Source organism: Coenobita brevimanus, chromosome 23, assembly GCF_032717465.1.
Source record: "Coenobita brevimanus isolate Jiangsu-jjx chromosome 23, ASM3271746v2, whole genome shotgun sequence".
NCBI classification, from domain to species: domain Eukaryota; kingdom Metazoa; phylum Arthropoda; class Malacostraca; order Decapoda; family Coenobitidae; genus Coenobita; species Coenobita brevimanus.
The window spans coordinates 34,382,209-34,407,435 of record NC_136976.1 but is presented as its reverse complement, the minus strand read 5'-3'; positions in this window follow the sequence as shown (position 1 = coordinate 34,407,435).

Here is a 25,227-nt window from a genome sequence, read left to right as displayed (position 1 = left end):
TAGTCTGGTGTATGGATTATTTTTTTTTTTCCCCATTTGTTTTTCCTTCCTCCGTTCTGTTATTTAAAAAAAAAAAAAAATTCATAGGAGATTAAGCTGTCTGAGCTCTTTCATATCAGTGTTCGCCCATTGCTTTTCATGAGTTTTTTTTTTTTTTTTTTTTGGATGCTTTTTTACATTACTGGAGAGGAGACTGTTTCTCATTTGAACTTGATCTATTTATGTATATGTTTCTGTATTTATCTACCTATCTACGAATATACCAATCAGTCTGCCTACCTACCTGTCAGTCTATCTGTATATTTGCCTAATTATTAAGGGCTGACTTATTTTACTGTGTGCAAGCTACTTTTTTTGAAAGCCCGTTTTTCTTTTAATGGGTGACTGAGCTACGTTTGTTGTTTGTGTCGGAGCTCAGTTTTTAGGAGTAATATCTGTGGGCTTTACGTGTTTGTGAGAAGCCTTTTATGAGAATGTGTTCAGTACGTTTACCTGATTTATTTAGAAGTTTGAACATTGAGGTTATAAGTTATAGCCACGGTAATTTGCTTAATGTTTCTAAGCTACGCATTTTTTTCTATATTTCACAGAGAATGTGTTGATTCTTTTTTTACTGGTAATCGTCATAGGCTAATACTCTACATACTGTCAGGGAATCTAATATACTTTTAAAAAAATAACAACTGAGGTATACATTATATGTTTTTTGATATTCCGAATTAAATTGTTTATAATATTCCTACCATTGATGATCTACGTGTTATGTGAATATTTGAGATATAATGTTTTCTTTTTTCTTTTGTGTTTCTTTTACTAGACAGAACTATAATGTGCTACGGTTCTTATGAGATTCGGAGACACAATAAAGATTGGGGTGTGACGGACCCCATGTTACCTGAGGAAGGATAAATTTTTAGGGTTACATGAGGAGGGTTAAGTGCATTATTGCGTGAGAAAATGTGAGTTCTGTCCTTGGCTCTACACTATGCATTATTACACGAGAATATCTGAGTCCTTTCCTAGGTTCTGCAGTGCTCTGGGCTGTATTGATAGGTGGAATGGGGGGGGGGAGGGTACATAAAGGGCCGTCTCACATTATTTTAAACAGTTCAGTTTAGTCTGTGAGCCAGTGAGCAACGGACAGAGTATTATGTCCGGCATTCAGTCAATGGCATTTAATGAGAGAGAAACAGAGAGTCCATAACGAACAGTCAGTGAGTCAGTCAGTGGTGGATAAACAGTGACAGAGAGTCAGTGAGGGTGGGAGTAGTCAGTCAGAGAATCAGTGAGTGACAAGTCAGTCAATCAGTGAACGGACAGTGAGCGAGTAGTAGTGAGTCAAGGACGGAGGTAACGTAAGAGTAAAGTCTATCTATCTATCTATCTATTGCCAGACGCCTCAATCCCGTTCGGGGTGGCCACAAACAAATCGCCTCCATGTCGCCCTGTCCCCCGCCATTTCACTGCCCCGCTCCCAACTCACCCCCCCCTCTCTCATATACCTCTCCACCCCATCCCTCCATCTCATCCTCGGCCTCCCCCTCCCTCTTCCCCCCTCCACCTCACTCACATACACTCTCTTCGTCAGTCTTTCACCCTCCATCCTCTCCACATGGCCAAACCACCTCAGTGTATTCCTCATAACGTTTCCTATCACATCCACATCCACACCACAACGCTCCTTTATATCCTCATTTGTCAGCCTGTCTCTCCATGTGACTCCACAGGCTCCTCTTAAATAACTCATTTCCACTGCTCTCACTCTTGACTTATGTCCTTCCAACAACGTCCAAGCTTCACTTCCATACGTTACAGTTGGTATCACAATACTGTCATATAGTAACTTTTTCACTTCCATGCTCATTTCCCTGCTTCTTATCACTGCCCTCCAGGAACCAGCAACCTTTCTTCCCTGCTGTACCCTTTCAAGCACTTCACCCTCCAAACGTCCATCCTTACTCATCACACTACCCAAGTACTTAAACGTACTCACATTTTCCAATTCCTCACCATCCAACCTCGCTGTACATTCACTGACTTCACCTCTCGCAGAGACCATCACTTTACTCTTCCCTACATTCACCTTTAGATTCCGTTTCTTACACACTCTCCCAAACTCGTCCACCAAGCCTTGCAGCTCTCCTTCGTCTTCACTCAACAACACAGTATCATCTGCAAACAACAGTACAGGGAGTTTCCAAACACTACCCTCTCTCACCAGGGCCACTCAACATCCACTACCCTACCACAGTTGTGCCTAGAAGGAATAAAACCCTGAATTGTTCAGCGGCCATTTGATTAACACCCTGGCCTGTCTACGCGTCATTCTGGACATAACAACAAACCCTATGGCGTATATATATATATATATATATATCATCAGCCGTTGAGGTCCACTGTAGGACCGGCCTATCCCTACCGAAGCAGGGACGATACAGCCAATGTATCTCTACCCAGTGGCTTAGACTGTCTGGTACAGACTGTATGTAGGTTGAGAAGTGCTTGTGAGTGTGTAGTGTTGTAGTGGCTTTGGATGTGTGTGTAGTCTGTGAACCAAGTGTAATCGGCCCGCCTTAAGGCTCTGGGGGACTTGACGCTCATGGATTTGGCTTGGTTTGGTGTGACTTTGTGGTGGCTTGGAGTTTAGAGGAATGTTAGCTGAAGTGAGCGCTTTATTTTTGTTGTTGTTGTTATATTATTATTATTATTATTATTATTATTACCGGTATTATTATTATTATTTTATTATTATCATTATTATCATCATCATTATAGTTATTTTTCATGTTTTTATTGTTGTTGTTTTCATAGCCCGCCTTTAGCAAGGTGAGACGATAGTGTTTTTGTCGGCTTGTGTCAGTGTGTGCACATAATTTCTGTTGATGTAATATCTCGAAATGTTGTGGACGAATTTTCACCAAACCTTCAGGAAATAGCAATTATGTAGATGTCCAGGAGCCTATTATTGTTGGTGAGGATTTGGTGATAGACGACCGAATGCCAGCCGCCACTTTTTTTTTTTTTTTTTTTTTTTTAATATGGATTGATCATTTTGTGAATCGCGCTGAATGAACACCACAGAGTTTTGAGATTTTTTATCGGGCGCCTTTAGTAAAGTGAGGCGATATAGCTTGTGTGTGTGTGTGTGTGTGTGTGTGTGTGTGTGTGTGTGTGTGTGTGTGTGTGTGTGTGTGTGTGATGCCAAAGTATCGTCTTCAAATTTGGTTTGTAGGTAGCTTGTATTTTAGTCAACCACATTTTCTGGCAGGCGATTAGTCGTCGGCCAACGAATGCTTTTGTTTCATTGCCGATGTTGTTCTGTTTCTTCAGAGAGAGAACGTATTGGTGTTTTTTCGTCTGATATATCAGGGTGAAATTGTATTTTTCATTTTATTCTTGTTATCTTTAAACGACTTTACTCAGCGTAAGAGAGGTTTTTTATGACTAGATGTTTTTAGTAATAGATGTTTTTAGAATTAAAGGTTTTTAGAATTAGAGGTTTGTAGAACTACATACCCCTCCGGAGAGGCCCTTCATAAGCAGCATAAAGTTGTGTGGTGGTAACTAGATTGGAACGACCTTGAGAACGACCCAGTTATATAACGTTGCTGGCTTGCCGCTCCTGGCTTTGGCTCGGTACCAAGTGGCTTTATACTCAATTTAACCTTAGAACGAACTTAACAGAAACTAATGGTTATGTGTTTTTATCTTCCTCAACGCCATAACGTCTGTTGTATATTCTTCCATGCTTCATTCGATTGTATTCATCTTAGGAGAAACGGGAAAAACATTATGAAATAATGGGCTTAATGAGGGCCATATTTATCCCCTACAGGTGAAAAAATCTCGTAAATTGCGTTAAGGCATCTGGTGATAACACGAATTAAAAAAAAGGCAAACTGGAAAATCCCTATATTATCAGTAGTTGTGGCTTGGTGCTGCTGGCTTTAGCTTGGCTCTGCCTGGCTTTGTGCTGGGTTTAACTTTAGTCAGAAATTAGCCAGAATTTTTAATTAAGGCTTAGCCTGGTATTAAGATCCCTAAAACCTTTTCCTAAGCAATTTAATTTCCATATTATACCTTCCTTTTTCCTAAGCGATTTAAATTCCTTATTATACTTTGCCGTCCTCATTTGTGTTACTTAAATTCGTCAAATATCGCCATACTCTGCATAAATAACGTACAGAAAGGCCCTTCATTAACCTAATAGAATACGAGGGCACGTGGTGTAACTCGGTGTATTGTTAGTATTAGAAGGGAAATGTTCATACTGCATATTTGTATAAGGAATGTGTTTAACACCGAGACCTTTAGTATGGTGAGCTATTTATTTTGCTCTTGATGTCAACACATGATTTTATTCATGTTTGGATAGATTTTTCGAACCTGAGGGATAACCTCCATTGACCCCATCACCATCTGAGCTCTGTCCAGAACGAATTAAAATAATATGGTGGCAGCAAAAATTATATGAACGAATACGTCATATTCTTGGAGTACTTATCTATAATGTGAAGATAATATCTATTTTTATTAATCTTAGTAATATTAATATTATTGGCATCAAATCCTTGGCTCCGGTAACGTATATTATTAGTATATGCTCACAACCTCAAGACAAATAGGTAACGTGGAATCCATTAGACCCCAGTAATTTTTCTTAACCTCCGCCAACGAAGTGGGAGGAAAGTATGTATTCACCTATGTTTGTCTGTCTGTTTGTCCAGACGATATCTGCAAAAGTTCTCTATGAATTTTAATGAAATTTGGTGGAAAGGAGGGCCATGGGCCAAGAAAGAAATGATTAAATTTGGGGGCAGATCCGGATCCGGTTCCGGATCCTATGTATAGTATCTCCAAAAGTTCTGAATGAATTTCAATAAAATTTTGTGGAAGAGTGGGCCTTCGATGAAGGAATAATTGAATAAATTTTGGGGCAGATCCAGATCATATGTATTCCATACAATATCTCCACAGATCCGGATCCGGATCCTTTTTAATGGCAATGGCATTGGCGGAGGAATGCGCTCTCTGAGTGCTTTCTAGTTTCGTATATTATATTACCAAATGTCCTAAGGACCTGCCCCCCCCCCCTAGCTTCCTGACTAGTCGAGTAGTTTAGGGAGGTGATGGGGTCATTCCTGAGTTGGCACTAGGCAGCCACTGGAATCCAATGGACCCAGGTTACCTTTCGTGTAGGGTACTGACCAAGGCACTACAGTGAGCTCCATGTGAGATCATTGTCATAGATTATCGTTCAGTCTACCTTCTAAGTACCTTCTTAGTTGTATTTGTGCCTTAGACTTATTTAAAACATATGAAAGATGTCCATATGACGTGTCTCTTCGATGTTAGGCAAATAATTTATCATTATTTTGTTGTAAACAGATCCTTGTAAGATCATTTTTGGCATAGATTACCATTCTGTCTACCATATAAATATATTATGAGAAGTATAGAGACCTATATGGAACCCATAATTTATAAGAAGCAAGTAAGATGTATATTATGACATATCTTTGAGAACGAATTATATATTATTTGTTATACCATTTTTTACTTCCTTGTTAGTAGTTGTTTTTCGTTTGGTCTGTTTCTCCTTTTCTTTACAGGAAGCATGCCCAAAGATGTCCAAAGGAGGACCACTAAAAAGAAGATTTTACTTTTGGTTTTTGTAGAGTAGAGGATAGAATTAGAATATGTAGATTTTTTTCTTACTTTTTTCAAATAATTGTGAAAAATTATTTCCTTTAAATTTTCTTTCATTTGGTCTTAAACCAAAAAAAAAATAGTTTTAGTTACTTCTATCCCATAGTTGATTGCAATAAGACAAATATATATATATATTACTGTGGGGTCCAATGGACCCCAAGGTACCTGTAGCGTAACAATCACTAAGGTTACCAATTAAGGGTCCAGTTAAACATCTTATCTACCTTCCTTAACCTTTTGAATCTGGGTGACGTCCTGTTTGGGTCATTCTTGCTGCTACTGAACTCAATATTATATTCAATTAAGGAAAGGTCTCTCTTTTTCAAGAAGTTTATTAAGGCTATATCTAACCTCTCCAATCGGAATAGAATATCGTCGGTGGAATAAATTCGTATGTCAGAAGTGAAAAAAAAAAACAATCCTTGGTCAGTGCGTAGACATAATTACCTCTTCGATAATCTAACCCCTGAACTCCCTCACACATCGTTTCATCGTTTCATTTTTAAAGGCTCCAACATGCTTGCATGCGTCGCCCTTGGTCACCTAATGGCGGCTCTCCATGCTGCACGATCCATTGCAGCCTCCCTGTTCAGTCCCTTAACCCTGAGGTCACACACACTTCCTTACTAAACTGTTTATATTACAGAATACCTCCCCTGCTCATTTCTTTAATTACATTTGCCACTCCTTTGCTGCTTTGCACTCCCACTTCCACATACACCTTGGCATTCTTCACAGCAACAGTTCTCAGATGACTTGACTCCCTCACAGCCTCACTTCTCAGATAATATGACATTCACACACTCCATCACTAAACTTTTCATTCTCGCAAAACATTACCCATGCTCATCTGACACCTTCCTACTCGCCTGAACGTTGTCTTACGCTTCAATATCCCCTCTCCTTTTTTATCAACACACTTCTTAATAAGATCTAACTCCACACATTCCATTGCCAAACTGAGCAACGTTACATTTGCTGTAGCATTAATTTCTCTCATTCTGATTTGTGCTTTAACCATCTCCAGCACTGCCTCATCCATTCTCCCCTCCTTACTAAATACTCCTTCTAGACAATTACGCTTCACTATAAAGTACGCTTCATTACAAACGTGCTTGAGCTTGCGTAATATTTAGTGTCAGTTCCTGTCCACCGTTCTGCCTAGATCACTTCTTGACCGTTTTGCACACCACCTCATCCACTCTGTCATCCTTGATACATACGCATTCCACATAATTAAGTTTCATCATACAGCCAAGCTGTTCAGTCTTGCCAAACATTTCGTATTTGTCCCTGTCGACCTTCCTACACCTGATTAGTGTTTTTACTACCTTCCACACTACCTCATCTATCTATCCTACATTCCTTAGCAGAACTACTTAGAAAATTTAACTCTTTTACACATTCTAATACCTATTATTCAGACTTAAAGGGCATTTAAGTCTCTCTCTCTCTCTCTCTCTCTCTCTCTCTCTCTCTCTCTCTCTCTCTCAGTTTCGCTGTCTCTAATCAGTGATTTACCTATCTCCTACACTACATTACTCATTATGCCTGCCTCTCTTAATATGTACACATATACACCCCCTGAAACAACTATATTTCCCCACAGTACATTACCACATTCTTCACCTTTGCCTAATAATATCGATTCTTCACTATTACCCTTCCCCTGTTCACTGTTTTGGCCACCTTTCATATATACTCGTACATTTTGCCGGAGAAAAAGAGACTGAATAGGAGAGTGTATGTGAATGAAGTGGAGATGGGAAGGGGAAGAGGGATAACGATGATGAGACGGAGGGAGGGACTGGAGAGGTATATGATAAAGGGATGTGTGAGTTGAAGAAAGGGCAGCCTGATGGTGAAAGGCAAGGTGGCATGATGGCGATCTGTTTGTGGCCACCCTTTAAGGAATTAAGATGTCTGGCTTTAGACAGACAGATAAACAGATAGATAGTTCGGTAGGGAGAGAGAGGGAGAGAGAATAAATACGTCATCCAGATACTGATGCTCCACTACACACTCCTTTACCCAACTATTCAACCCTGCCTGACATTTAATATCAGTGCCCCCTGACTTTCCTGCCCTTTCATCCCACCGAAAACTGGCCTACACTGCTGGAAACACACACACACACACACACACACACACACACACACACACACACACACACACACACACACACACACACACACCATCTCCAAAAGTATCCTTGCAGAACACAACCCTACTCGTTGCTTTCTTTATACTTGCCACTTCTCTGCTACCTACAGTATATTACTGGTCTCTCCCACCTCTACACACACATCCCTAACGTCCATTATAACAACACTTCTTGGATAATTCAGTTTCCTCACACATTACATCATCAAACTATCCACCTTCCATATCATCATGCCTCATCACGCCTTTCACCACATCTATCACTTTCCTACCGTGAGGTATCCTTTCCCCAGTTTGCCCATTTGCCGTCCTTGAGAAACACGATTTCCTGATATGCAAGTTCCCTCACCCTCTCTCACACTGAGTTATTTAACCTTCCAGAGCATGTGGTGTCGGTCCCCCTTGGCAATTCTACACTTGATCATTGCGTTTTCGCTCACGACACTCATGCCCTGTTGGACTGTTCCTCATCCTCCTCATCCATCCTTACGAAATTCATACTTCCTCATCCAGCCTCATGAATTGCATTTCCACACTTCCTTATTATTTACTCGTGAATTGCACTTCCACACATTCTCATTCATTATTTACGAATTGCACTTCCATACTTCCTCATTCATTAGTTATGAATTGCACTTCCATACTTCCTCACCCGTCCTTACGAATTGCACTTCCATACTTCCTCATTCATTAGTTATGAATTGCACTTCCATACTTCCTCACTCGTCCTTACGAATTGCACTTCCACACTTACATATTCATTTTTACGAACTGCACACCCATTCTTCGTCATCCATCCTTACCAATTGGGCTTCTTACGTTTTCACCCAGTTCAGTACCAAAATGTTTTATTATCAAATTTGGTCACATATATAGCGAAGCTTGTTGTTTTCGTAAGTATTATTATTACCAGTATTTTCCTTTCCACTTTTTTTTAAAGATCATGATGATGTTATACAGGAAGGTACCCTAGGGTAACTCAAGTACATATCAATGACCTTAACCTATTTTTGAAGGTCATATACTCATTTTTGGCACAATATTTGAAAGTGAAATATCTCAAAAAACTAATTAAGATGCAGCCATTTGGTTGAAAATCCTATGATAATAAAGTTTGCTGAGAATTTTGGCTGAATATTTTTCCATTTAGCCCAGTAGAAGGTACTGAATTCAGATCTGCTTAGTGCTTTTTGTTTGTAACACGTTTTATAGAAAACCACAAAAGCTGTAATGTTGTAACTCTACAGAAATATAGCTGTGGTCTCTCTCATTATCTGAATGAAATATGGTTACAGATCTTCATACAGTTAGCTAGTTATTGAGACAAATGTAAAATGTACTGTACTGTACCCATGCTTCTTCCACGTCTTTGTCATCAAATCTTGTTAATATTACAGAAGATGTTACCTTAGGCTCAAAGCCATAAGTAGTTATGGCGAAGCTTCATTATTGTGGCTACACAATAAGTTAATAGGTAACTAGTTATTATTATTATTATTATTATTATTATTATTATCATGATCATCATTATTCTTATTCTTATTCTTATTTTTATTATTGTTATTTCTCCTACCACCAAACGATTCGGTTCATCTTGGACTTTTAAAACAGGACTAGTAAGATACAATCTTCCTTAACCCCGTCACTGATACAGTTGCCCCGTAGGAAGTCATGGCTCATCTGAAACGCGAACCCGGTGGACTACAGGCTGAAGTTGCCATGCTCCGGGAGCCCATCCTCCTGCTTTTAGGGGTAGGGAGGGAGTTAAGGGTTGTTTCTATAACCGGACAGATGAACTGCTCAGTAATATCGATGCCACTACGCGAAGGCGTTCCTCTCCAGCACCTAGATGATTTTATTTATTTATTTTTTTTTACTGAAGATGAACAGAGGAATGGAAAACAAAGTGAACAAAAAACTAATCCATACACCAGAATACAGTGTACTCCATTAAAAAAAAAAAAAAAAAAAAAAAATCTGCAACAGCTGGACTTGAACAGCCGTAGGTTTAAGTTTGGGGGGAAACTATTCTGGGGAAGCAAGTTCCAAAGAGATGAAGTTCGGGAAACAAAAGGATTCTGATAAGCAGAAATTATGCAATATGGCAGTGTAACAGTCCAGTCATGAACGCTACCAGAAGCCCGTGTAGTGCACGGGAAGGCATGGAGAGGTGGCACATTGGATGCAACTTCTACTGAACGTTTGCTATAAAAGCATCTGTAAAATAATGCAAGGGAGACAACATTCCTTCTTACCTGTAAGGGAGGTAGTTCACTTGTAAATGCAGGGTTATTAATAATTCTTACAGTTTTGTTCTGAAACTTGTCCAGCTGTTTTAGTGCAACCTCTCCACATCCACTCCACAAGGATGTGTAATATTCTAGTAGAGAGCGCACATGACTCTTGTAAATTATAGCTAACAGCTCGTCAGTGAAGAAGTTACGGACTCTGTATAATAATCCATGTTTCTTTGAAACGGTTTTAGCAAACGATCTAACATGAGAAGTCCAGCTGAGGGCATTGTTAAGTGAAACATAAGAATTTCAATACTTTTAGAGTTGGGACTATTAGTGGCATTGAAGGAAAAATAGGAATCAGGAATTATCTGTCTATTAGTAACCTGTATATATTTTGGTTTTCGTAGCATTAATTGATTCTGTTTTTTCCCCATTCAGTGATCTTAGATAAGTCTTGTTTTATGGAGATTGCTGCACTGACTTTTGGGTTAGAGATATTAAAATTTGTGAATGGGTGTTTAAGTGTGAAGGAACTGTGAAGTGTTGAGTGATCTACATATGAGTGAATGGGATTATGAGTGATATATAAGAGATAATTAATAAGGATTAAAAATAGGGCTGGAGCCAGGATGGATCCTTGTGGCAAGCTGGCATCGAGTGGGAATTGGAATATACATCATCTACTTTTACTCTTATCTTTCTGTTGCTGAGAAATGAGGAAATCAGTGGAACAAAAGATGATAGGCCATAGCAAGGGAGTCTGGATCGCAAGAAACAGTACCACTGTCTGTCAAAGTCTTTAGAAACATCAAGGGCTACTGCGTGGATTTTTCCATGTTGGTCAACTGACTGATGGAGAAGATGAGTCACGAGTCTGAGTATATCAACAGTGGATATTTCGTGGCGAAAACCATACCCTCTGTCACTAATTAAGTTGGATTCATGATGTTTAACAATGTACTTATTAATTACAGTCTGAAATACTTTACGAAGAGAAAACATGATAGCCATTTGTCTGTAATCTAAGGGTCAGAGGAACAAAGCAAGACTACAAAAGCCATCATTCAAGCAAGAAAACTGTAATAGAAGGAGACGATTCAAAAGGAAAGCATAAAAATCCATCTTGAATAACCCTTTTGTTCAATGGCGTCCCGTACTATATTACATGTTATTCAGCTTTGGGGAGAAAGTCTGTAGTAAAAGTTAAATTTCCTTACACACTCCATCACTTAATTGTTTAGCCACAGAGCAAATAGTATCAGTGACTCAAACATCATCACTTTACTCTTACTCACATTTACTCAGGATTTAATGCACGCACGCAAGCCAGAACGCACACACCCACGCACGCACATACGCACGCACGCACATACGCACGCACACACATATGCACGCACACATATATGCAACGCAAACACACATACATAAATAGCTAGGGAACATGATAAAGAAAGAAAGGACGCGAGACGAAGGAACGAAGATGGTGTGAGAGGGAAGGTTAGAGAGGAAAAGAAAGGAAGAGAGACTACAGGAGATAGATGTAATTTAAAGAGGAGAAAAGAGAGTATAGAGTAAATAAAAGGAAGGAAAGGAAAGAATTCTGTGAGTTGAGGAATAGGAATGTACAAGAAGGGAGGCATACCGAGAAATGGATAGACAGATAAACAGATAAATAGATAGATAGATAGGTAAAGAAATAAAGAGTGATTAAAAGAAACTGAAATATGTGAAAAGATAAGCTTGTTTTGAAATGCAAGCGAAGAGTGGAGAGATTTGGGGATTAGAGAGAGAGCGAGTGAGCGAGCGAGCGAGAGAGAGAGAGAGAGAGAGAGAGAGAGAGAGAGAGAGAGAGACAGACAGACAGACAGACAGACAGACAGACAGAGACATCCATACAGACCAACAGACAGACAAACATCCGTTTTCCTCTAGTTTTGTCTCTAATCTTTATTCTATCTGTCCGTTAAACTCTCCCCGTTTATCTGTCTATCTATCTTTCTGTCTGTCTATCTATCTACCAACTGTGTATATCTATCTATCTCAGGTCGGGGACAATATGAACGGAATGTCAGGTGAGGTCACATCCGGTGTGGCTGGAAAACAACCAGGTGTGGTTACCCTGCATGTCAGCAGCTTTTCAGTAAGTGTATGTGACACTCTTGGTATGTAGATCCACTGAAAAGGATGACAGCTGTCGCCGAAACTGTTTGGAAATACATCATTCTTGTTTGTAGACTATTTTTTTTATATCCTGCAGTATATGTTTGTATGCATGTCTGTCTATTTGTCTCTACCTTCTAACCGTCCCTTCTCTCAAGTTTTCCTCTCCTTTCTATTTTATTTCCTTCCCTCCTTCCTGTTTTTCCCTCCTTCCTTCCTTCCTTCCGTCTCTGCTTCTTATACAGTATTGAATATACAACGCACTGCATATTTATAAAGAGGTTACATTCATGAATAACTGAACAGATTCATATTATGCACAGATGGAGAAATTTCCTTTAATTAATAAATACCTCATTAGCCGGGGATAAAATAAATATTTACACGAATAATTCAGCTCTTCATAGCAGCAAAATATAAAAAATATTAGACCAAGAAAAATCTTTGAAATCATCAGTGGTATTATGTGAAATTAAACCCCAGTTACTTAGGAATTTTGGCGCATACACACACACACACACACACACACACACACACACACACACACACACACACACACACATACACACAAGGAAGAAGGAAATATGAGTTCTCATAAATAATGAATGTACCTAAAAACTGTAAACAATTATCTGTTAATGGAAAAAAATCGATTACTGTCTCTCTCTCTCTCTCTCTCTCTCTCTCTCTCTCTCTAACTAACGGCAAAAAAAAAAAAAAAAAAAAAAAACTTGGAAATTCAATGTACACCCCTAAAGACCTAGTGTACACTGGAGAGGGCAATAAAAGAAATAATACAGAATCTCCTTCATTTATAAGTATTACAGGGGATGGTGTGGTGGAGGTGGAGATGGCACCATTGTATTTCTTTCCTCACGTCTACTGAGTTGCAGCAGCCACGATGACCCTTATATCTAATAATGGCGCTACAGGCTGAATGCTTGGAGGTTTAAGTAAACATGGGCCTCCAACACACAAACCCGTACAGTACTTTCAGGTCAAGGCGATTGTACTCTTCATCAAAAAAACTATCTTTACACTCGTTGGCTGTACATTTTGAAACTATGGACGAAACTTATGAAGATATTCTCCAGTAACTACTCATAGTTGTAAAAGGCTAGTAATTTTATCAGTACCACATGAAGAAAGAATTATATGCAACATATAAAAGAAACAATTCGTTCTGAAATATTCTCATAAATAAACAAACGCGATAAGCAACAGTGATCAATGTGAAACAGTAGATCACCCGTGTAAAGATAGTTTGTTGATCGACTGTACCAAATACCAGGTAGGCAAGAAGCAAACAGTGGAACAGTGAGGCTCCACCAGGAACACTTGAAACAGAAAAAGTACACGGCCAAAGCCTTAGTCCAAGTGACGTGGATTATGAAGACTATATTTCCACGACCAGTTCGAAAAGCCTCCATTAAGCTGAATAAAATCATCTGGAGATTGGATCAGTTATATAGGACCTTCTTGTATTCAAGACATTAAATTCAGAGATAAGCTAAAAAAAAAAAAAAACAGTTTACTTGATTACTTTTTGTTGGTGGGGCCGGTATCCTCTCTCTCTCTCTCTCTCTCTCTCTCTCTCTCTCTCTCCTCCTGTAACCCATTCCCTAACAGATACATTACTTTGTCTCATCCATCTCCCTTCTGCCCCACCTACTATCCCCAGACGAAAAAAAATGGTGATAACAACAACAAAAAAAAGAGGGAAAAGCCTGAATTTAAACTTACCTTTAAAGAATCCTTGTGAGACTCCTTGTGAAAATTAGGTATCCTGGTTGTCCCCCCCACGTTCATGCCCTCGTAGTCCCCTCCCCCTCCCTCCTTTCTACTTCTCTTTCCCTCTGGCCCTCTCCTCCCTCTCCCCTTTCCCTCCCAGCTCCCACTTTTCCTCATCTTTCCCTCCTTGCCCTTCCACCTCTCTCCCATTCCCTCTTTTTCCTCCTGTAATGAAAACCCCCATCTTCTCTCTCTCTCTTCCTCTCCCTCTCTCTCTCCCCTCTCCCCCCTCCCACTAACCCAAGAAAAAAAAGACTTACCTTTACAGATTCCTTGTGGGAATTAAGTTCTCCCCTCATATACACTCCTCATCGACCCTCTGGCCTGTTTAGCACTGGGAGGGCGACGCCAAGTCGAGTGGGAGCTGGGAGGTCGCGAGTGAGGGAATGGCAGATTGTGAGTGGTGACTTGGAGGTCGCGAGAGATGGTTGACAGATAGCCAATGGGATGTGAGGTTGTGAGTGAGGACTTGATAGGTCCCGAGTGGAAGCTGCAAGATCGTAAGAAGATGAGAGAAGTTTGGAGGTCACAAGATTTGGCTGGAGGTCGCGAGTTGCTTGAGAGGTCGCCAGAGGTGGCTGGGAGAATACGCGTGGAGGACTGGGAGGAGGTTTGGAGATCGTGATTTCGTGAGGAATTTGTGGTTGGTCGCGAGAGTAGTGAGAGGTGGCGAGAGTAAACTTGATAGGTCTTGAGAGGATGACAGATCGCGAGAGAAGGCTTAGAGGAGAGGTCGCAAGTGGAGGCTAGAGGTCGTGATAGATGGTCGTAAGAGAGGCTTGAGAGATCGTGAGAGATCATAGAGAGGTCGCGAGAAGAGGTTAGGAGGTTGCGAGAGAGACTGGGAGACCGTGTGTTGAACTTTGAAGTCGTTAGCGAGTCTGAGAAATCGTGAGAGAGAGCAGGCAATTCGCAAACTTTAGTTGGGAGGTTACGAGAAAAGGCCGGAGATCGCGAGAGACTGCTTGAGAAGCCGCGAGAGAGGGTATAAAGTCGCGAGGTAATAACAGAAGGACAACCTCGCAGCAGAACCTCCAGGAGTTTGTTTCTCTATTCAGTAACGATCCCACTTCCCGCGACACACCAGCCTTGACATATCCTTGCCCCTTATCTCTTCACCTCGATTCGGTCCTGTTCTCTAGCTGGTCTCGAGATAAGAGGAGACTGGGTGGTCGCGAGACATGACAGTTCGCCAGGAAGTTTAGGAGGTCGCGAGAGAGGTTGGGAGGTTACGAGGTAGTGGAGATGAATGTTAAGTGGGTAGTTAAGGGGAGAATGGAGGAGGTGGAGGCGTTTAATGAATGATTGCAATATAGTTACTGCCCTTCTTGTGAGCCAGACTTGGAGAAGAATTTTTGTGGGAAGATCTGCGGGTCGTTGTGGAAGGAAAGGCGGGTCGTAGGAAGCTTGGCAGGGTTACAGTGGTCTTAGCGAGTCGTAGGGAGATTGGTAAAATTTAAGAAGGTGGGTTAGGTTGACCTAGGTTAAGCTAGGTTTTGGTTTGGTATGGTTTGATTTGGCTGGGTTGGTTTAAGTTAGGGTCGTAGACAGCTAAGTTAGGTCCCAAATAGAATAGTAGATCGTGGAAAAGAACGACAATATTAAATTGACTTAGATTTGGTTAGAAGGTCGTAGGAAAGATGGTAAGGTAAAGTTGGAAAGGGATGGTTGGGCTGAGCCAGGTAAGGCTTGGTTTGATTTGGTGTGGGTTGGTCAGGTCGGGTTAGTTTCGTCGGGATTAAAAGAATGATCTGTAGGTTGAGGCAAGTTTGGTTTTTAGATCCGTTAGGGTTGTCAGGCTTGGATGAATTTCGTTTGCCTTTGTTAGATTAGATGAGGCTAGGATGAGTTAGATTACATAACGTTACGTTTAGTTAAGTTACAGTTATATTAGGCTAAGTAGAATAGGTTTGGTTAAATTTGGTCTGGTTACGGTAGGTTAAGCTTGTTTTTGGTTAGTTTAAGTTAGTTTGATTTGGTTTAGCTAGATTAGGTAAATGTAGGTTTGGTTATATTAGTGAATGGCAGGGTATGAGAAAAATAACACGTCATAAGATAGATTAAAAGGATGCCAAGGTGGTGGGAAGGATGGTAGACAAAAGTAGGATGGCTGGACGTGTGGTGGATGGAAGCTGGTATGGCAGACCGTAGGAAGGGTGGATGGCAGTGTTAGAAAAAAATGGCAGGACCTTCAGTGGATGAATGGCAGGATGGAGTAGAATGTGTGGAAGGTCTTGGAAAATATTGCAGGTTTTTACAGGAGGAATACTGAGACCGTGTAAGGTACAGCAAGGCTATGGGGTCGTTTGCATACTATTCTTGCTACTCCCAGACGATTTTATGTAGTTTTAGGATAGGCAACAACTTTAATTAACTCTACGATGACGTCTTTTGTGATCTATTCTTGTCACTCCAGATAATATTATTTAGCTTAGAAGAGGTACTGGTCCTGAAGAAGCTAGGGGGAAAAATCCATTAACTACATTTTTGTCTCTTTCACTTTATTCCCGCTAAAGTTTATTTTATTCAATTAAGGTGAGGTCAGGATGAGAGCAAAGGCTGACAGACCTTTGCAACGGCATTTTTTATATTCTTGCTGCCGGCAGTCGCTTTAGTTCAGTATATGATGGGAAGGAAAGCAATCGGATGACAAGAAAAAGAGCGCCTATAGAAATTTACCTTAAGTCTACAATCCACTCTTCTTCCGCCACTTTAATAGGGCTACAGGTAGGAGGGATATCTGGGTAGGCAGGCGGGCAGAGGATGTTAGGCAGTTAGGGGGTCAAACAGAGTGGCTGAGAGTGTTATTGAAGATAATATATGGTTGTAGGAATAGATGGATAGGTAGGTGGACAGAGAAAGTGATGGTAGAGTTAGGTAAGAGGGCAAGAAGTTGGCAGCAAAACAGACAAATGTTAGACAAGAAAGACAGTGAATAAACAGGGAATCTTGGGAAAAGATAGTTTTGTAATGAAGGTATGTGACTGAACTGGATATCACGCAGTCAGAAGAGGCAGATAATCTGAAAGGAAAGATAACTGCAGACAAAGGGATACTTCTGAGAGATGGAGAATGTAGAGACAGAGGATGTTAGGTAATAAGGTTAGGGAATAAGCGCGATATCAGGCAGGAAAGATACTGCAAGAGGACAAGTAATTTTGATAAAGGAAGAGTATGACGGGAATTGATATCATAAAATATAATTAATAGGAAGGAAACTCAATGGGGGAAAGTCTTTGCAAGTGGAAGGAGGATGAAGGCAGGGAGTGTGATGGTGGAGAGGATGTCGGGGAAGGTGGACAGAGGATAGAATGGAGTGTGATTAAAATGGATGCCAAGTAGAAGAAAGCTTTGATAAGAAGATAGAGAGATGAAAAAGGACTGATGGAAGGAAACACAGAGGAAAAGCAGCTTGTGTGATGAATAAGGATGTTAGGAAGAAGGATGGATGGATTAAAAAGCTATCACGTAGGTTAGCAGGATAGAGCAAAAAGAGAGATGTAAAAGGGTGTCAAACAGTCAGACAGTCGGACGACGGGTGACAGACGATGAGCTGGACAGGAAGGACAGTCAGGCAAACACTACAAGCAACTAGACGACTTAACAGTGAACATATAGCATGGGCGACAGTACAAGAAAGACAAAGACTGGGAGACAGGAACAGTTTAGACAGGGAAGACAGTTAGTCAGACAGTGTGGGTGTGTGAGTGGGTGGGAGGGGTATGATGATGTAGAAACAGTGTGAGTGACCAGCACAAGTTGGGACAATCAGATAAGTTTGACAGTCAAACAGTTTGGGTGTCTGGGTTATTGGAAGGTTATGACTGTGTAGGTAACAGGGCAAACACATAATGCAGTGAGGTGTGGTGACAGATACAATCTAGGATTCTAGATAGATCAGTTATACAGTCTGACACTGTTCATGTGTGGCTGGGTATGATTGCGCAGATAACAGGAAAAACACTGATACAGATAAAGTGTGAGTGACAGACACAGGTTAGGGAGTCAGATCAATTTGACAATCAGAGAGCGTGGGAGTGTGGGTGGGTGGGAGGATAGGATTGTGCTGGTCAAACCCGCAAGTCCAGTCAAGATTACAACGCTACCTTTCCTACGAATCTGCCTGCCTGCCTGCCTGCCTGCCTGCCTGCTTGCCTGCCAGCCTGGAGGAAGACGAACTGCAGAGCGGAATGGAGAATTTAGCTTAGTTCAAAATCTGGGAGGAGACGAATAGCAGAGCAGGGAAAGGAGAACGTGAGATCGGGTTTTAGCTTTGTTCTGTATTAGAGGGACGGAAAGAGGAGCAGGAAAGACGGGATATGAATCTACTGGTAATCTTAGTTAAAAATCTGAGAGAAGACAACCAGTAGAGGAGGAAAGGCGGGGGGTAAAACAAAAATTAGCTTAGTTAAAAATCTGGTTGGCAAACAGAAGAGGGAAAGGAGGAAATGTCACGGGTCATAACCTGTTTCAAAGTCAGGGGGACAAAATGGCAGAGCGGGGAAGGTGATATGTGAATAGGATCTTTACTTCAAAATCTGAATTGTTTTTTTGTGGATTCAGTTAAGGTCAGTGTCGAGGAGTGTAAAGTGTGATGTATGGTATGGCTTTTACGGGATTTATGAGAGGGAATTTCTCCTGTCCAGGGGATTTAATAACCCTTTGACTAATAGGATTTTTCTGTTAACTACACACAAATAATACCTGCTGTTAAACGCAATATAATTCCTAGGTACATCGATACCATGGAAAGGGTTACTGGAGATGTTTTTCAGGCCTTTGATAGCTAGAATTTCTCAGTCATACAAAAATCCTCTGGTGTTAGCCTGAATAGAGCACCCAAATGCACCAGTCCAATGGGAAGATGTAGGTGGCGTTAGTAGGTTAATTTTCCCCCTTTCTCGACAACGTCCCCTTTTTGTTATATTCTTGCTACCGTCGGACGATTTTATTCAACTGTGTGTGTGTGTGTGTGTGTGTGTGTGTGTGTGTGTGTGTGTGTGTGTGTGTGTGTGTGTGTGTGTGTGTGTGTGTGTGTGTGTGTGTGTGTGTGTGTGTGAGTTTAGAACATTTGAAGGGACGGTTTGGTGTTTCGTACCGCCCAATATTTGTCCTCGTCGAAAAGATAGGTGTGCAATAGTCTAGGTGAGGAAGACTGATTTTCGTCTAGTTGTGTCAGCCTAGGTGTTATCAGACTGGCAGAGATATGGCAAATGGTCAAGTCTGACTATATTACAACCAGGGGCTTCGGCCCCAATGGTTGATAGGCCGGGAAAAAAAAAGAAAAAAAAAAGACTATATTACATGCACAAGGTTAAGGGTAACTTTAAATTTTGGTTTACGAAGTGGTTTGTGACTAATTGGCAGGGGACACTTATTTTTGTTACTGCTTATGATACGGGAGGCTTGTGGTCGATTTAGTTTTTGCTGTCGAGTCGTATGCACAACACTAATTTGAAGACTTCTGCTGGCTTTGAAAGTTTGTTTGTCCAGGACAGTTATTTCATTTTTCTGTCGAGTCGAAGAAGTCTCATTGATTTTCTGGAGGCTGCTGTTGGTTTTAAGGTTGGTATATTTAGTACGTTCTGGTCTAATCACGAACGTTAGGATTTTTGAAGATGGTTAGGGACTTCGGCTAAGAATTGTTTTATCTACACTTTCATATACCACTGGCATAGCAGGGATCACACTGATTATAAGAGACTTTGGCTGAGAATCGTACAGAATATTGGGTGAGGAAGCATCAGAACAATTTACGATTAAGGGGGCAGTCTTCTTGTTGTCCACGTTTTACCTGCAGAAGAAAGAATCTCAAGCACTTATGCAAAGAATCACATATATTTACAAGTTTTCCAGCATGATGTCCACAGTTTGGCCATACAAGAATCACATGTTGAGAATCAGTCCAGTATCCACAATTCAGTTACCGAAGAATCACAACCTGTTTATGGCATCCCCTGTTTCTTAATCCACCGTCAGAGGTGCCCCCGCCGGCCCCCCCAGATATCGTAAAAATGAGGGAGTTGTGAGGAGGTGGGAGGCCGAGGGCTGGTTGGCAGTCTGGTTTCGTTGGGGTGCTGCATACATTAAATGAATCAGTGATTGTGGAATATATGTGGGTGATATTCGGCTTTAGCTTAGGTCTTCTGATTCCATCCACGAGATGCACTCACTGTCTTTTTGATTAACTGTTATTTTCTGTTATTACATGCAGGAGTAATGTGGATTAGTTTTAGCTCAGCTTTAACTCTTTGATTCTCTCCATCAAATTTACTTCCTATCTTTTTAATTATGTGCTTCCATAAGGAGTACGGAATATTAGTGGTGGTGGTCATAGTTTTGGCGTCAGAATTTTAGTATTTGCCGGAGAGATGTCGAAGATTATCAGCTCCACCTGAAATTCAATCTAACGAATACATCCACTTCTTGTTTATTACTGTTGCTTTTATTTCATGTCAGAATTTTTTAAAGTTACTTGAGTTACATGCCTGATTTTCGTCACTTTAGCTCTCTGATTCTTCCCATTTATTTCACTGTCTTCGTGCTTAGGTGTCTTTATCTGCCATTAAGTATACATTGTTTGGTTGCTGTAGTATTAACACAAGTGGTAGTATTAGTATTGTCTGACGGTGAATTTTTATAAAGTTGTTGGATATATTATGTCAGAATATCAACATCATTGTCACTCAGAATTTGGCCACTTATTGCACTGTCTTCCTCATTACTTGCATATCTCTCCAGTTAAATATATAAATATATTTTATTTTTTAACAACTTTTGACATCAAAATTTATCAAGTTACCGGAGAAACAAGTGTAATTTTCAGTCACAAATAATACAGATTTTCCCGTATGGCACTATATACTTCTACTACAAAATTTACGTCTTGCTCTACCGAAGTTATGTCAGGCCTTTAATAGTTCATAAATTTCACGAGCTGGTGGGTGGAGGGAAAATATGGCTGACTTCTCGAGAGCAGTTTACTCAGCGCGTCTCTCCACAATCTGCTGGCCCACAGCACTGATGGGGTATATAATTATGTGTCTGATATTAAAAAGGTTATACACTTAACTGGTCGATAATTCTCTGAGTAATGTGGCTGACTACGGCAATCTATTGGGTTCAGGTGTGCCACGGTTATTAAGTATATATGTGAATTAATGGCTGATAAATAAGTCAGACTTTAAAGCATTGTACAGTAGTCACTTATCATTTTTGTTTATTAGTTACTCCTTCACTTGTTCTCTGCCGGTCACTTTAAACGTGTGTGTGGGGAATGTTGGAAGATCAGTTGTAGTTCACAATTTGCTTTTTATGTGGTCTAAGGAAGGGTGTTGATGGGTTGGAAGAAACTAATGGTATAGTAACCGTGTCGTAACTACCATGCACGTACATACACACTTCAGTTATCAGTTGGCAAATAACTGAATTCCCAATCAGCTTTATTAAGTGTTCTGGAGAAGGGTATTGTTAGGTTGGAAATAAATCTCGCTAATCTGTTTATCTAACTTTTCAAATACACACAAGCGTGCGTTGATTATATCTACACTTAATGACTAAATGATGCGAATTTAAGAAGAGATAGAGTACAAATCTTTACAAACGTTCCTCCTTTCTCGATCCCTCTCTCTCCTTGCCTCTTGCTGCCCTCTTCTTTACAGATCTTCTTCCATTAGTATTTCCTTCTTTCCTGCTTTCCTTTCTTTTTCCTTTCATTCTCTCTCTCTCTCTCTCTCTCTCTCTCTCTCGATTTACTCTCTTCCAATGTATCTTTCTCTGCAAATGCACCCTTCTTCCTTACAGGTCTTCTTTTCTCACCTCTCGCTTTCTGCCTTTCTTCCTGCCTCTTGCTATCTCCTTTATAGTCTCGCTGTTCCCACACTCAAATCTTGTTCTATCTTTTTCTCTCTTCCCCCCTCTCTCAGACACTTTATTTTCAAGACTTCTTCCTCCAGCCTTTCTTAGTCTCACCTCTCTTTCTGCCTGCGTCTCTCTGTGTTTCGTTCTTTACAAAGCTCCTTTCCTCATCTCTCTATCTTCTTCTGTCTCGCCTCTTTGTCTGTCTCGGCTCCTCCTTCCCTGTGTTTCCTTCTTTACAAACCATGTTCTCTCACCATTCTATCTCTTTTTGTCTCGCCTTTGTCTGTGTCGGTTTGTCTCACCGTTTCCTTCTATATAAACCTCTTTCCCTCGTTTCCATCTCATCCGTCTCTCTTTGTTGCTTCCTCTCTCTTTGTTGCTTCCTCTCACTGTGTCGCTTCCTCTTAATGTGTCACTTCCTCTCTCTGCCTTCTATTCCTTACAAAGCTTCTCTTTCCCACTTCTCTATCACACCTTTAGGTCTGTGTCAGTTCCTCGTTCTCTCAGTCCCTTCTCATATACAAACCTTCATTTTTTCACATCTCTGTCTATCTTTTTGTGTGGGTTTCTTTCTCTCGGTGTTTCCTTCCTTACAAACCTCTTTCTCTCACCTCTCCCCATTTTCCTTTTTGCCTCTTGCCGTCTCCTTCCCGCACAGACACCCTCAGATTAAGCTCGGTCAGTGAGGCGTGTTTTATTGCAGTTATTGCGGCTATCTGCATATGCAGCGCCGGTCTGCATGCATTGTGGTTCCTCGTGTTGTGTTTCGGTTCCACGTGACACACGCTGCTATTTTGGTTCCTTTGGCTATTCTCGGGTCCGTAAAAACTAGCAGGGGATTATGGTGGAAGTTACACATACCTTTCTTTGATTTCAAAACACACCAAAGTGAGAAATACAAAGTCGATTAGTGAACTGAACACAAGGGCATTATTGAGAAGAGTTTGAATACTGTGAGAAAACACAAAGGCGAGTGTATAAATGTTATATCCACTCGAATGATCCACAGGAATGTTATATCCACTCGAATGATTCGAAGAAGAATGTGAGGACGTTGTCCGAATGCTTTTTAATTACTGTAAGATACAATGGATGAACATAGAAGAAACTGAAGAGTTAATACAAAGAAAATAATTACAGAAGTGAAACGAAGCTACTTTTTTTTTTTTTTTATGGTACTACTTACTACCGAATCATGCAAGAGTTACGTCCACTGTATTGTAAAATTAAAACGCGTATATGGGAGTAATGACAGCTGTGTAAATACCATGAAAACACAGAGCCAGTCTAAGAGAAAGTTGATCCAATAATATTTACCTCCGCAGACAATGTTGGAAAAGGTTATGTATTTACCTGTTTGTCTGTTTGTCCACACGATATCTCAAAAAGTTCTCAATGTATTTCTATGAAATTTTGTTTAATGGTGGGCCAAAGGACAAGAAAGAAATGGTTAAATTTGGGGGCGTATCGGGATCCGGATTCGGATCCGGAGTATCCGGCACATTATCTCCAAGAGTAATTAATAAATTTCAATTAAATTTTGTGGAAGGGTGGGCCACAGGCCAAAAAAAAAAAAAACACTGATTAAATTTTGGGGTGGATCCTTATCTGGATCCGGATCCTATGTATCCCGCACAATATCTCCAAAAGTTCTCACCGATTTTCAAAAAAGTAAATAAATAAACAAATGAATAAATAAATAAAATGTGGAAGAGTGGACCATAGGTCAAGGAACAATGGATTAAATTTTGGGTCGGATCCGGATCCTATATATTCCACACTATACCTCCACGGATCCGGATCCGGTTCCTTTTTAATGGCAATGGCAATGGCGGAGGTATGCACTCTCTGAGCACTTTCTAGTTCTTGTTTGTGTTAACTGGAGACGGATTTACCGAGAATTAAATCCACGTTACTATGAAGCTGATGTACAGAGAAAAGGTTTGTAGAAGAGTTATAGCCCCTATGTATGTCTTTAGTACTGCAAAATCAATATACATAAACGTTAATTATAAAAGAGTTTGTCCAGTAATATTTCGGGTCCATAGAAACTATGCCTTTTTTACAGTAACCCGACGCCGTTATTTTTTTTCCTTTGGCAGCTTATTTTTTGTAGCTGAGTAGCAGACAATGACAATGGCTCTAAATCCTTAGCATAACACTTCCACCTGACCAACATTATATTTTAGAGTAATCTATCGTTCCAACTCAGAATTCAAGACGGAGAGACGGCGATTTTAGGCCAAGTTACTGTGAAATGATTAAAGAAGCGGATATTAGATAATTATATCTACTCGAACAATCTATGATGCTGTAAAAAGAAGAAGGCGCAGAGTAAGATCATGGAAATTTCATTCATTTATGATATGATTAAGAAACACTACAGTGAATTATGGAGAGATTGTTCGAGTACTGTGATAACAAGACAATTTAAGAGCGTATTGTGAAAAGAGTTATTACCAGTTCGACGTATTCAAGGGTAATGTAAAATCAAGACACTCAGGTGAACTATGAAAGAGTTGTTTTAACGTTGTGAAATGAAAAAAAATCAATCAGAAACAAATTATGGAGAAGGTGTTTTTACACTATGAAATTAAAAAAATGTAGAAAAACGAGTTATGAAAAAGTTATCAATCCAGCCAGCGGGACTACGAAATCAGACAAATTAGAAGCGATTTCTGAAAATGTTATACCAGTTCGACTAATTCACGGTACTATGAATTCAAGAACACAAGAAGCGAATTAGCCTAGTTAAAACCGAAGACAGCAAAGTGAAGTCTTAGGTAGACTATGTGAATCCTGCCCACTACTCGATTTTTTCGCTGTGACATACACTTTTTTAAACGATATTCTTCATTCATCTCAACTCACATAAAAGAGAATGAAACACGTAAAAGAGAATTAAAATACATAAATGCGAATTGAAGTACGTAAAAGCACATAAAACTTAATTAACTTTGACGAGGAAGAAAAAGTTCAAGTCAAGGCATACAGAGGTCATCAGTTCAGTCCACTTTTCTTTTCTTTCCCTAGGAGAACTTGAACTAATTGCTATCTTATTTTTTTTTGTTTAATATCGGATAAAGTAGAGCAAGTTAACCTCAAGTAAAATTCATGTAAACGGTAACGTTAAGTTTTACGAAGATATCGAAAGATTCTGTCCACTTTTCGATTCTTTCACTGGTAAATTAATCACTATTTAAACGCATGTTAGCGTTGAAAAGTTGATAGAAATGATAAAGTTAGCAAGCTTTAAAGATGGTAATTTTGTCCATTTCTCAGTTCTTTCATTCTGGCAACTTGG